At 39.5% G+C, this 13,819-nt stretch overlaps 1 long non-coding RNA gene across 1 annotated transcript in view; it reads right to left on the reverse strand.

The window, feature by feature from the left end:
* The window catches only part of LOC137478301 (uncharacterized), a 17,777-nt gene continuing 3,958 nt past the window's right edge, over positions 1–13,819 (reverse strand). Inside the window, exons 3-4 of the long non-coding RNA XR_011001497.1 lie at positions 4,224–4,307; positions 1–119 (exon numbers count right to left, since the gene is read on the reverse strand). This is a non-coding gene — a long non-coding RNA (uncharacterized lncRNA). The remainder of the gene's footprint in view (positions 120–4,223; positions 4,308–13,819) is intronic.

Raw genomic sequence — 13,819 nt, forward strand, 5'->3', positions numbered from 1 at the left:
AGTATTTTTATAATTATCTTTATCTGTAAAATGGCAGAATACTTACCAAGCTGGTAGGATGTTGGGTAGGATAATTAACTGTTATTTGGAGCTGCTCTTAGACTGATGGATGTTAAGTCCTGCAAGAGAGAGAAATATGTGATCCACTGACACTTGATTAACACACACCTATGTCATCACCTCTGCAGCCTTTACAGCAAGAAACAAGCAAGGCTGGATTGCTCAATTAATAACAGGTTTGGATAACACCTGTCAATGAAAAGTAATGTGTCCCATATGTTGACATATTTTCCATTAAAACACCTCATTTTACAGTCCCATCCAAACATTTTTCATCCAGTACCGTCTTTCTAACACAGTGGATTACTATATTGCCCATCTTTTGGAAGCTGGACTAGATGACCTCTAAAGGTCCCTTCCAACCTGCACTATTTTCTGGTGCCAATTCAAGATCATGCTCAATAAGCTTAAGCAGCATTAATTTGCTTCAGACTTCATGACAATGTTTTTAAAATAATTTCACTAAGACAACTTAATTTTTTTTTACTCTTGATTCTTAAGCCACAAGGATATGTTGTAGCTACCTAGACAAAATCCTCATGACAGAAAACCTACAACCAATAAAGGTACCAAGGAAAAAGCATAAAAGAACAAATGTCAAGAAGTTCCAGAGCAACAAATGTGCCAAAGACACATTCTGCAGCAGCAACATTGCAGCAGTATAGTGAAGGATGTTTTCAGCATGTATTTAATACATTTTAACTTTTACTGGTGACAATTCAAGGTTAATGAACATCAGAGGGGTTGGACTGGAACTGATTTCAGCAGTGCTGGAGAGTTTCACACAATGCACCCGTTCAGGTGACTTTGGAAAGCCTTTCATATCTTCATGCTGAAATATCTTGGCTATTTCATCTGTAACCAATATGAGCTTTAAGACTAATTTAATGCATAAACCTTAATATGGTGCAGTCAGATGTAGCAGCCAAATCAAAAGTGTTTTTAACAGGTTTTAGTAGTGTTTTGCACTATCATTGGTTGGATATTTTTGCATGAAAGAATGGATGGAATTATTACATAAAGTTAATCTTTATGGGGAATTTTAGTTGTTAATCATCTCGCATTTAATCTAAAAATAAGAACAATTTTGTCCCAATCTCTTGCTGAAAAATGAAAATGTCAGCTTAGAAATACTGCAACACTTATGGAGAAAGAGTATGAGCTCACAGTTTAATAGTGATAGCTTGATATCAACAATATCATTGTGTTTCAGGAGAGATGCAGTCCAAAGGCAGCATCCTGCCTTCATTCTCCTCTTCATGCCAGGACCCTTGTCAAGGTTATGTGTTCTGCAACATCTGCCCTGGTATAATGCACCTTGAAAGATTTTGTCTGAAATAGGAGTCCATGCACCTAAATGCATCTCCCCAGGTCTCTGCAGTGATATTTCTGAATAGAAAAGCTTTTCAGTTTTCTCTGTTTGAAATCTGTGGATGAGTCTGTGATCACAGACAAACTTTTCTCTGTTCTGTTTACATGGACACCATTGCACACACTCACAGCAATATTTCCCATGAGTTTGGACATGCAGGGCTGTTTGAGGCAGAAAAGCACTAATAGATTATATTAATACAAATTAAAGTCCTGACCCTCAAACACTTGTTGAGCTGAATGGTTCCCTGTCAGGAGAGGAATTTCAGTGATGCCGAAGAGGCCTGTAACATATGTATTACTCACAGGGGCCATGGTGCAAGGCTGGAAGTCCACTTCCCGCTCATTATGCATGTGTGGCTTGAGCTGTCCTAATGGCAGGCTCGCACAGATACACACATTTTAGCTATCCAACAGTGGGGGTAACAAAAACCTACAGCCATTCAGCACCGGTGTCACAGCAATGTACTGCAGCAGACACCTCTCCACAGCAACTGGGATGAGCTGGTGCCTGCTGCTGTGCCGTACTGCAAACCAGCACTTTCCATGGAGAGGAAACAAAGCAGAATGAAAGCTATGAGGAGTTCTCACATTTTTACATCAGCATGCCTTAGCGTTCATAAAACGCCTTCGAAATTTCCATTTCAACCCTTGGATATTCATTTTGGAAAGAATAAGATTGAAAATGCAATGGCAATAAAAGACAAGTTAGAAGGATAGACACAGCTCACTCCAAATCAGAAGATTCATTATTTAGTCTTCTTAAATGTATCCCTATAAGAAATTATATTATTATATACTATTACCTAGGAAAATCCAGTTGCTGATATATGTAGTAGATACTCAGATGAGTGAAAACAGACGTGGTGCTAATCAGGTGGGAAAGTCTGAAATAGCAACACAGAAAACCATTGTGGGTTCTTCATCTAGAGGAGTTAACCATCTGGGGCAGAATTGCATACGTTGTCACCGCAGTTGTAGCCCCAGCTCTAGCCTGAAAGGAGCTGTGATTCTGCCTCCCTGGCCATCTGTGAGACCTACAAGGTCTGCAAGGTAGCAGGTGGTGCTCTAGTACAGTCAGAAGGGGTGATAATTTGGAGGTTTTTTAAAAAAAAAAGCATTATTAGCACAAAACTGGAGTGGACTTACAGGTCTCAATGATATAAATTATTTGCCACACCTTGCTCTTTCATCTGCTTTGTCTGTGCCTCCTACAACCTAGAAAAATTGTCCTAAGTCCTGCTGAGTTCTGCTAATCCTGAGGGATTACTGAAAGGCTAAGGAAAAGTTGAACTGGACTGAAGGACCAACACAATGGATGAGCTTCACCCAGCTAAGCCTAGATATTTATATCTGTCTCTCACACTAGGAAGAAACATTCATTTGTAGGGCACAGGCCTTCTGATCCCAGAGCAGATGCCTCAAGCATCCAGATGCATCACTCATAACAGGCTTTGAAGGACCCAGGTTCTCTGCACTGAATATAAAATTTGACTATTCCAAACATAGACAAACCATTGACTTCTAGTCATGCCAAACCCCAGCCCAGGTGACCACCTTGACAGTCTGGTATTAAAGCAAATCAATGAGGAGTTTATCTAGATGCATAGGACCGATAGGAAACTCTGAGATATTTGTAGTTACCCAGTGCTACAGCTCAAGGAAGTCAAAGCCTGGACTTTGAAATATAAACAACTTCAGATTGATCATCAAACGCTTTAACCAGCTCACATCTCTGCCAGCAGAACCTTGCAGCTCCATCTTCCCTGCAGGGTTGCTTCTGTCCTTGGAGAAGGCATTAATCCTCCCAATGAGGATCTCCAAGGATCTCACTGTGATGGAGCTAATTATAGGTAATCTGCTGATGTACAATTAAATATGCTCACCAGCACAATTTGTGGGGTGCATAGTATGCTTTGCTATGCCAAGTAAAAGGATCTGAGAGTGGACAGGAATAAATACCAGCTTGTACTGCAGGAGATTAGTGATCTGAAGCACCTGCTGTGTGACAGAGACATCCAAGTTTAGATGCCAGTTCAAACAAAGTCCTTTAAACAAGGATGCTTTGTCATGCAGTGTTAGGAAATACAATTCTTCCTTAATCAAAATTAAACAATCACTTTTGAATATTTGCTTTTTACTAGAGACCAGAGGAGGAGTAAGCAAAACTGCTAATCCACCCAATGTGTTACAAATATTGTAAGAAGAGACAATTCTCCTGGTAAGAGGACTGAAAGCTAAAAATATAAGCAGAGGCTGAAGGGCAGCCAAAAGCACAGGGTGATATTCCATATCTGTGGTCACACAGCTGGCCTGTGCCCAGGGCCACTAGAGGTTGTAGGGAAAAAAAGGGTTGCATGGAATGATGTCCTTCACTGTCTTAAGTTAGCATGAAGCCAAAGTTCACCATCAGTGCAAGGGCACAGCTGGCAGAATCTGCTGCTAAATGACTGATCCCACCAGCAACAACTGAGGACTGATGGAACCACCGGTGGGAGTGGATTTGGAGCAGTGTCCTGTTGGATCAAAAAGCTGTTTTACAGAAACCATTGCATAAATCAGGAGTGACCCTTAGGAGAGATCCAAGGGAAAGCACCGGTCCTTCCTAAACTGGACACACAGATCCGGAAAGGGGCAAAGGGGCTGTGTACTCCCTCAAAGTTCCCCAAGTTCTTGCAGTCTGAATACAAGGAGTTGTAAAAAACAGAAGCATGTTCTACATAATATGACAGAGTCTTTCTGTCTTCCACACCTAACAAAACCAATACAAAAAACAATACAAACAAACATACCTTAGCTGAAGAACCTTGGTGGGAAAGTCAAGGGGAAATTACGTCCTCCTAAAAGTATCTGAAACTGTCAAAGATACCCAGAGGCTGAAAATACATGAGAGACCCTCAGTGAGCACTGGGAGTTTCAGAAAAAAAGTCCAAAATACTTTGTTCAAGTCATTTCTTCAAAGTTAGGATCAAAAAATGAAGCAGCCAAATTAAAAATGAAAAAACAAACCAAAACATCAAAATACTACTAATAGAATATGAAAAATCCAAGGAAACTCCACAGTGTATGTGATTCCCTGTGCAGGGCTAGCACCTAGCATCTACCTACTTGAACATAACAAGATTTATTCCTATCCATGGACTACAGAATGTATTTATGTTTGCAATTGATGTATTGCACAATGTAATGAATAGCAAAGTAATAACAGACAATAAGTCAGTTTCCTTGGCACCAGGTTCTGGATAGTACTAATCTGCAAATAGCACGTGACTCATTGGCAATTCCCTTTCATATGCCAATTTAAAGGGAATTATATAGAAGTTCACATTCTGCCCATACAGACATCTACATCATGTTCAGGTAACCAGTTTATGCAGGTGTTGGCTGTGATGTGTATTGTCTACTAACTAGAGTCTTGAGCCAAAGATTATTAACCAAAAGCAGTTACCAGAGAAGGATGAGCATGGCTTAAGTAAAACCATATCTTTAGGTCATTACATCTAAGAAAAACAGTCATCACATAAAAGCAGACTATAACCTTTAGGTGAATTAGCAGCTACCTGTTTTACAGGTGGGAGAGAATGAATTTTTTCCAAAAAGAAGGTAGCAGGCAATTTGTTTTGGAAAGGCTGAATGCCCTCAGTGTTAAGATCCTAAGACTTAAGCTACCACAGTGGGTTGTTTCAAGAACAGCACAAGACATTCCAACACATCACAGGATTCCTGGCCTCTACGCATTCAATCAAGAAATATCTCTGTTCCAAGCCTTGCTTTTCATTACTCTTTGTAAGAACAACACAGGGAGTAGAAATTTAGCACAGGAGAGGCAGCTGGTGGATGAAACACACTTCCAGACACTGCCTAGTTAATTACAGCTGTGGAATCATACTCAATTGTAGTGTGAGCCAAATAGATTCCAGGTTTTTTTAATTACTTGTTGCTATATTAATGTTACTTCTATATTGGTTAGAAAAGCTGTGACTCAGAAAAGAGCCTCCACAAGAATGACAAGTATTTCAAACTGCAAAGAAATGCACTGGTCTTTCCTGATGCACATCCACCAAGTTGGTAAGGTGGTGAAAATAAAAGGGAATCTTAGAGCAGATAAAACAATATTCTACTTAACTCATGTATGTTATTAAATACCTATTAAGACATGAGTAGCAGAGAATCTTGCGGAGGGGAAAAATTGCTGAAGTCAGATCTGCCATGCAAGTGGTTCAGAAAGACCAGACCCTTCTAAGCTGGGAACTGGAGTGAGTAAACCACAGCATCTCTGCATGGCTGAGCCCAGGTGGGGCTTAGCTAAGTGTGTATCACTCTCACAGCTCAGCACAGACACACACCAGGCTGCACCTCTGGCTCTGCTCAGGACAACACGTCTGCACAGCAATGCACACACTGAAGAAGAGCCTGTACCCCCTCTGTGGTCTGCCCTAAGAGCAGATGCCCCCTGCTTTGTGCTCACTTGGCTTCCCATCTTATTTCTTTTTGCTCATTCACTTATCTGGTTGCATTTCTTTTGCCTTTCGATGTTTTTCAAAATCCAATGAATGCTATGCAAAAGCTGTGTTAGTGCAATGTCTACCCAGCAGGGTCAGGAAGATGGCAAAAGCTATCTGGCATACAAGGATGAGGGGGAAGTGCAAACAAGAGCAGTTATGTCAGACTCTTTCAGAAGCATAGCCAAAGGCAGGGTCAGAGAGACCAGAACAATTAAAACCACTCAAGTCCAATACTGAGCACTGCAGTAAGGCTCAAGAAATACTCATGTAAATCATTCCGAATCTCAGGAGACTAAAAATGTATTTAAATTTTCCCTTGCATTGTGTAAGAAAAGGATTTTCACCTGAGAAGCAGATATTTCTAGAGAAGACTTTTGACCACAAAACACTGTATCTCCTAAAGGTATCTCTCATTTTAGGGCAGAAATAAAAGCAGGATGCAGGGGCTGAGTATTCTTCCGATCCCTATCAGCTGCTCGTTAGCTATTTAGAAATTCATTAACTTCCAAAAGAGACCTCGGCCCTAATTAGTGCCTGGACTGATCAGCCTGCCCCTTTCTTCTTCACCTCTGCCTCTCAGAGCCTTCTATAATGATTAAAGGAAACCATACTTCTTCTGTATAATTTTTAAAATGGTATTTTTTGAGCTATCAAGATCGGCACACAACTGTTGAATTCAGTTCTGTCTTGGAATTTACCAGACCACTCCAAAATTCTCCAGCTTCCTTTGGCACCCTAGTTCTTCATGCATATGTGTATGCATCTTAAATCCTTCACTAAACCAGGCTCTGTTATTTCCTTTCCTTGGCCTTTCATGCAACAGAATATGTTTTAACTGTGACTGAAGTCCCACCAAGGCCATTCAATCAACAGTAATGTTGGTGCTAATCCTGCAGTCTTTTTAACACTATCAATAAGAGGGAAATGAATAAAAATGGACTAATTTCATCTTCCAAAATTATAATGTGTTCTGCATGTAGCTATGTACCCTCCATCACAATGACAAAAAGAACTTATCAATATAATAGAAAAAGAAGAGAACTCTTCACTTTAATTTCTGTCTAAATGGATGCAGTTAACACTCTCAAGTTCCATAATATGAGCACTAAAAGATAAACTGGAAAAAAGAAAAATGAGAAAAGTTACAATTGCAAAGCACAAGCAGAGTCTTACTTGGGGTCTTATGCAGTTTAATGTCTCTGGCCAATACATGCGAATTATTTTTTATTTCTTGAATTTCTTCCAGTTTCTCAGAAATGTATTTCACATTCATCATGTCTGCAGAAGAAAATAAAGGCTGCCATGCCCTGAAACTGGTCATTTTGGATGACTGGACATTGGGTCCTCTACTGCACAGCCTCAAGTGCACTCACAGTCCTCTTCCCAGGTAACTGTGATAGTCCTTATTCACCAAAATTAGAGGAAGCAGTGTCCTTGCACATGGACTATCAAAATAGCCAGTACAAGGGCTATAAAGTAGTAATACTACCCTAACAACTCTCTAATTAATATAATTAATGTAAATGTTACCTAAAGGCTCTTATCTTATTGTAGCTATGCACACAGGAAGGCAAACTGAAGCTATCATAATACATTATCATAATTATATATTAATGATAACCCTAGATTTCTTTTTCCAAAACAATGTTTGGAAAACATCATCACTCCAGCAACAGAAATTGCAGCAAGAGTGAGGATAGTAAGCTCCTGAAGGGTATCCTACTAGTAGCAATTAAATTATATTAAATTAAATTGCAATCAAAAGATTTGTCAGCCTGGTAAAAATAATAAAATATTTCAACAGAACAGGATGCCATTCCACACAAGGTATTTCTTGACATTATATCTAAGAGAGCCATCAAGCTAGGAGTCCATTTAAAGTAACAGTCAGTGACCTGTTAAAAATGTTCTTGCTCTGGCATCCTTACCTTGAGTAGTCACATATTTACCAAGCTTGAGCTGAAGGTATGTCAAAACACTGATTAAATATTTCCTGAATTCTATTGCTGTTTTCCTTAGGATTCCATATATGTGTGTATCCTGACCACATTTGCCTATTTTCTACTTTACATTCTCGTACACAAATTTCCAGTTTTCTATTCACTTTGTATTAACCAGTCCTTTGTATTCAAACACAATTTTATGCACACAATCAGGCATTTTCAATTTCTTAAAGAGCAATCTTTAAAAAGAAACACACTAAATAAGTGTGTTTTTCCTAAGTAAAAATTTCAGTCTATATTACTCTTGGGAGAAAAGGCTTCTGCTTCACAGAATTATATGACAGAGAAGGATTTCCCAAACAAGAAGTGCTTTCAGATTCGTAAGCACAACTGATCAAATACCTGACTTTCAAACCTGAAGAGCACTGCAGCATTTCCACATTCATTCTCTATAGAATTTGGTTGAAAATTTGAAACAATTAATTCTATGGACATATGGATATATCCTAAAGATATACTTTCCTGATGGGATGGAGAATGATCTTCTTACCAGTTCCCATTTTTAAGTAACTTAAGGGCAACAGAGTGAACTCGCTTTTCAGAGTGTATACTGCTTTTCCAAATATCTGCCAATATTCTCAGGGCAATAACTCTAAGCTGCCCTCAGTAGTGCTGGAGGCTCCTGTGCTTGCAGGATAAAGACCAACCTGAAGAACACATGGTGGGCTCAACAGCCTCGATGTAAAGTAGTGTCACTGCAGAGAAAGTAGTGTCATTGGAAAAGGTATTTGGTGACAGATAGGAGTTAATTTTTAAAAGGCTTTTGTGCATGAAACTCAAAATTCAATAGATGTATTTGGCAAATACAGAGGAAGAAGCTTTTCCAGTGCTAATAATAGTGGAGAAAAGTCCACCAGTTTTGCAATCCTGAAAATAAGTAGATTTAGATTCCTAACTAACTTATTTTTAAAAATATGAGCTAGGCATCTAAATCTCTTAGATCAATTTTTAAAAGGTATTTAGGTGCCAAGTCCCCTAGACTTAAGATGTTTGCTTATAAACAGGAAGTTCTGCAGAGAATATCCCATCATTAAAAAATAAAAAAAGCATACTGGCCAAGCAGAAAATTCACAATAGTCAAGCACTTAAATAAATCATCAGCATGATTGATCTCAGTGACCTTTAATCCCAATGGCTCCTTTCCCAAGCCATCCAGGACATTCTGTCCAGTATGTTACATCTAAAAGATAATAGCCATTGTAGATAAGATGGTTATATACAGCATTTAGATACAAATACCAGGGCTTGTCCCTTCACCTGAACTACATTGCCCACTAGTCAGGATGCCCCCAACTTTGGCATGGACAGGCAAATAAGAGATAAGAGAACCAGAGGAACTGCCCCTCCTGTGTGCAAAATGAGGGGAAAGGGCAGTCCACACCTCAGGGAAGGCAGGGGCAGGTTCCCTTTGCACAGTGAGCTTCAGAAACCTCCCTGAGGAAGACAGAGAAAAGAAATATCAAGGTACAGTTTCCCTCTTCATGCTTTGAGCTTCTGGGGCCAGGCTGTACCTGGCCTCCTCACTTCACTTCAAGAGAGCCTGGTTAGACTGAGACTAAAGGGTCCAGGCTGGCCCTTCCTTCTCTTCCTTCTCTTTGGATAGACATTATTGAAATAGCTTTAAAAGGTGCAAACCCATGCATGTATAACCTGAGATCACAGCAACAGCCCGCTGCCAAGGAATCGTGTTAGCTGACCACCACTCTCTGCCCAACACCAGCTCCTCCCTGAAGAGCCATTTCTGGCCCGTGTCATACTGCTGGTGAGAGAAGAGGTGAAAAGCCAGCAGGAAACCACTATGGAAACCCTGCACAAAGCAAAGGACTGTTGGAAGGAAAGATGTACAACCAAAATTTCACACACAAGCATATTTAAGTAGCATAGGCAATGTCATGAAATGAAGGAGATTGATGGAGCAGCAGTGTTTGCTGAGCTCACTGGGAGGGGTAAGGGCACAGAGAGGTGGTGGGACAGGAAACATGGAAGGAGGTGGGAAGGTGAGAATACCAGAAGGTAACATTACATAGTAACACCTTCAGACATTGTGGGTTTAGTGGCATATTGGACAGACCATAAGGGTTGCAACCACATGAGGAAAATGAAGACTGGGAAGTGGAGAAATGAACTGGTACAGGAATTCACAAAGCTGACTGAAAGGCTTGAGGTCACCCTGCAGCTGGGGATCTCAGCTGAGTTGGCTCCTGACAGGAGGTGCAGAATGAAAGAAATAGACAGCATTTGTTGTCCTAAAGAGGAATTTCTTTCCAAATTACTTGTTACTAGACACAAGATTAAGGCTTGGAAGAGAAGTTAAAAAGGTCTAGATGATCGAATTTATTTCATTCACATCTGCTAATCCTGAGTGATATAAGCTTTGATCTATTCTATTTTTACTTATCTGTTAATAAATTATCTACATTATTAGTTAATGAATGTATTGACAAATATACAAGAAAATTATGTTTGCTCTCATATCATTGCTTGCTTGCCATATTGAAACAGCAACACTAAATAATAATTATTATAGACAATGAAAATAATCAGAACAGGCCAAGGAAGCGTCCAAAAGATGGAGCACCATTCGAGGAGGGTGAGATGTCTTTACCAGATTTCATGAGTCACTTTGCCTTTCTGTGCCACGTGTCTGTTTATAGTACTTCACTAACACCATCTCCTGGCCAGTTGGTGTCTGGACTAAAATCTTTATGAAGGTCTCAGAGGGCCTGAAATGAATGATATTTCAAACATAGGAAATAGCATTGTTGCCATATCTTCTCTACATTCATATCAACTGATTTCACCTATGCCAAAATAATACCATACCCACCTCCAGAATTAGATGTAGAGAGTGGGCATTCCAACTACATTCTTTTTTCCCAAAGGGTTTCCAGGAAGATGTATCAGAATACTCTGAAATCAGTTTACATTTTCAGAACTGACTATTGATTTAGGTACACTTTGTTTTGGAGCCCACTGAGAAAAACCAAAACTGATATTAAGAAAAAGGCTGTGAAAACAGACCCTTTCCTAGTATTTAAAGTTCAGCACTTTAAGCCTTACACACTTTCTGAAACATCAATAATGTATCTTACCAACCTATTGCTGTAAAAGATTCAGTATTCCCTGCTCTTTTTATTATTCTTTTTTAAGATATCAAGACCATCCAGAGATGCAAAGAGTAACTCTTCAACTTCATGTGCTTTTGGTATATCCAAGCAGTCAGCAGTTCAAGGTCTGTCTATTTACTGAATTTATCCAGTTGTTTTCAAGCATTTAAAACAAGGATTTGACATCTTCTTGATCTTTCAAAATCTTGCATATCTGTAGATGCCCAGAATACATGTAAAGGCATTACCTTGGAGATTGCTCAGGGTTTATTGCTCCTGTGTATCAATTGGGCCAGACACCTTTCATTCCCAAATCACTTAAGAACTGACTCACAGCTCAAGGAGGTTTGGCTTTCATGATCATATTTCCAGAAAAGAAATCATCAGAATCAGTAACTTGAATTTTTATATTTAAATTAATTCAGGAACATAAGGTCAACTTCTAATTTTAGCTAATCTCAGAATAAACAAACAGCAGCAGAGCTTCCCGCATCATTAACAGCATAATCAATCTGGAGTCTTGAGCACAGTCTGTCCTGGAGGATTGAGTACTTGGAGCTGTAGTGGGTTACTGAGGAGAACAACTCTATGAATCCCTTGGAAGGCAATCACATTATTGTATTCCTGAGGGATTTTCATGAAAGGGAACTACAGTGTCATACTTTCTGGAATAGCTTGTAGGAAATACTACATGAATGCCATTGGTAACAAAATTGCAAACATTTTTTAGATGGCCACAATGCTCTGTTCAGCCAGCTTAGATCAAAATGATGGTTTGCTGCAGACTATTTCGTCCAATTACATTACTGTAAGCTACATCAGAAGAGAGAAACTGTCACTTTAAAAGCTAGCAAATAGTACTTTTGCCCAGGATGGTTGGATTGATTTTGAGTGATCAATACAACACCAGCTACAGCTCAGCAGGAGAAAACACAAAGGTGTCAGCTTTCTCAAACCTGACTATGAGAGGGAGCCCATGAAAATCTCTGAAGAGTTGTACATGGGCAGTACCACACCCACCTCTTGCATTTGGTGTTTAAGTGAATTCTACAGGAAATAATTAAAATTTAAAATAATATAAATTTTTAATAATAATTAAAATTAATTATCCAGCCAATTAAAAAAGTAAGATCTGGATTTTATTTGGTATTGGTTGAGTCATAATGCAACAAGGAAATGAAAACCCAACTGAATGCCTGAAATCTTTAGATAATTGCTCTTCTCCGCTCCAATGCATGAAGCTGTTACATTTCTCTGCCACTATGAAACATGGTGAATCGAAAGAACCATCATCAATGGTGTGTTGGTGCAATTTGAAGAAAACAATACCCTTTAACTGATCTGAAAATTGGTCTCTTATCGGTGGGAAGTCTCAGAAAGTGACCTTTTTGGAGGCTGAATGCTAAAGAATGTGTCTTGACTAAGTGAGAAACTTTGTTTATGAGATCAGAAGAGGCAAATGCACTGAGACACTCAACTGGTAATCAATTGTGAGTCACCAAATCATTGTCAAAAAGCCATAAAGGCCAGTGGAAATGGTATGATAAGCAAGAGGGAGTTTACTACCTTAGGTGGCAAAAGAGCCTCTGGCATGTGAGTCCTCTGTTCCAGAAGACATGGAATCATTCCACAAACAATCATTCCACAGCTTCCCAGAAAGCTTTTCTCATTCACAGACAAACCCATCCAGAGTCTGCTTAGACACTTCCTGCTCCAAGCTGCTTACTCTTTCAGTGGCAAAGGAGAAGCAAGAGAAGGATGGGCAGCTCAAGCACCCTACACTGTGCTTTGCCATTCTGTGTCTCAGTTCCAGTATCTGCAAAACAGAGATAATGGTACTGAGATTGTGATAAGCATTATTATGATCAGTTTACAAGCACAGCACCAGCTAATTAATGCAGCTAAGTTTGATACATGTAGCTCTCAGAGCCACATAACTCTCTACATCGAACAGATCCCTTTCACAGCAAAAGAGACTGTCTCCAAGGATGATGCTATCAGACTGCCAAAAATCACAAACTTTCAAAAATTAGGACAACACTGGTATAATGGATACAGTGTGCTAAGAAAAGTAGGTCTAAGATTGAACTAGCAGGATTATGTAGCTTGGGAAACCAAAACTGTGATTTTAATCAGCAGCTGCCACTGATAGAAGTGCAAAGGTTTGTGTTTGATTTGAGACTGCAGTACTACAGATACTGAAAGTTTATTTCATAGGGGAAAGAAATGGATCTTAACTCCTCAAAGGATATGAATTTATGGTGAGCATTTCGAGAACATGATTTTTACCAGTCCTTCATGTGTGCATTCTTATCTGGATCCCACAAAGCAGGTTTATAATTCAGCTGGATCAGACTGTGGGGAAAAAAGGGAGCTGGAGAAGGGCTCTGCAGCTCAGGTAAGGGTAGAGGTGTTAAAGAGGGAGCAGAAGAACTCCTGGCTCCCAGGGCAATACAGATTGCAAGTCTGAGGAAAGGTTTCTGTAATTCAGCATTCCTCCTGCTTCTGAAATTTCTTTATCAGTTTGCCCCTTCATCTGTCTTTGCTTTGTTTTTTTCTTCCTTAACCATATTTTTTAAATGAGCAGCATACATTTAGGATTTAGGATCAGTTTCTCAGCAGTCAATGGAATTGCCACTGAGGGACCCCGAGGATAAATTTGCCTTTAGTATACTTTTTATGTTTCACTGCACTGCAGTCTTGGCTTTTTTTTTTTTTTTTCTTGGTCAGATTTTCAGTAGCAAGGCGTGCAGGCTGGGCGAGCATTATTTAT

This window comes from Anomalospiza imberbis, chromosome 8, assembly GCF_031753505.1.
Source record: "Anomalospiza imberbis isolate Cuckoo-Finch-1a 21T00152 chromosome 8, ASM3175350v1, whole genome shotgun sequence".
In the NCBI taxonomy this organism is placed as follows: domain Eukaryota; kingdom Metazoa; phylum Chordata; class Aves; order Passeriformes; family Viduidae; genus Anomalospiza; species Anomalospiza imberbis.